At 50.7% G+C, this 1,234-nt stretch overlaps 1 pseudogene; it reads left to right on the top strand.

The window, feature by feature from the left end:
• The first annotated feature begins 224 nt into the window (after window positions 1–224).
• LOC101442002 (heterogeneous nuclear ribonucleoprotein A/B pseudogene) lies at window positions 225–1,009 on the top strand (annotated as a pseudogene).
• The last annotated feature ends 225 nt before the right edge of the window (window positions 1,010–1,234 follow it).

Genomic DNA, 1,234 nt, shown 5'->3' with positions numbered 1-1,234 from the left:
CCCCCACTACTGGACTCTAAGTGAGGGACCCAGCTGATTCGGTTCCGTTGCTCTGCTCCCACTGTGGCAGGGTGGGGCATGGACTTCAGGGAGCCTCTGTCACAAGAAGGGCCCAGAGAGTGAGCCACAGAATTGCATGCGCTGTCCTATGTGGCCACCAGGTTGGTCACCTCCCACCTTGCTTAGTGCTAATGAGAGAGAACAGGTGGTTCAGAAGCGGGCTGATGGGTTCAGAAGTGACAGGTAGGAGAGGTGAGTGGCTGGGGCCGGGCCCGGTTTGCAGCGGGCAGGCACAGTAGGACCTAAAGGACTATTTTACCAAGTTTTGAGAGGCCCTTGACTGTATAATAAAAATGGATCCCAACACTGGGTGGTCAAGAAGGTTTGGGTTTACCGTCTTCAAAGATGCAGCCAGTGCAGAGAAGGTCTTAGACCAGAAGGAGCACAGGCTGGATGGCTATGTCATTGACCCCAAAAAGGCCATGGCCATGAAGAAGGAGCCAGTGAAGAAAATCTCTGTGGGGCGTCTGAATCCCGAAGTCACTGAGGAGAAGATCAGGGAATACTTTGGTGACTTTCAGGAGATCGAGGCCATTGAGCTTCCCATGGATCCAAAGTCTAACAAAAGACAGGGCTTTGTTTTCATCACCTTTAAAGAAGGAGAACCTGTGAAGATTCTGGAGAAAAAGTTCCACGCTGTCAGTGGAAGCAAGTGGAAATCAAGATGGCCCAGCCTAAAGAAGTCTATCAACAGCAGCAGTATGGTTCTGCAGACACGGCAACCAAGGCAACCGAGGCAGTGGCAGCAGAAGAGGAAGTGGAGGTCAGAGTCAGAGTTGAAATCAGGGCCAAGGCAATAGCAGGGCTACGGGCCAGGCTGTGGCAGATACAACTACTCGCGCTATGGCTATTACGGTTATGGCCTGGCTATGACTACAGTCAGGGTAGTACAAATTACACAAAGAGCCAGGGACACTGTGGCCATCTGAATAACTACGAGCCATCCTGAGGCTGTGGTAGGACATGGGACTGACCACACACGCTTTGTTTGAATATCAGTGGACACAATTATGTACCAAATTTAACTTGGCAACCTTTCTATGGCCTGTCCCATGTGCATCTTATTTAAAAACTGCCTCCTGGGAATCACTCTCCTGTTTACTATCTCCAGAGCTCTTGTTGTATTCGGCAGCATGTGGTGTATCCGAGGCCAAAGTGGCATTGCTGGCTTTTG

This window comes from Dasypus novemcinctus, chromosome 3 (assembly GCF_030445035.2).
Source record: "Dasypus novemcinctus isolate mDasNov1 chromosome 3, mDasNov1.1.hap2, whole genome shotgun sequence".
Classification (NCBI taxonomy): Eukaryota; Metazoa; Chordata; class Mammalia; order Cingulata; family Dasypodidae; genus Dasypus; species Dasypus novemcinctus.
This window is presented reverse-complemented; position numbering and strand designations above follow the sequence as displayed.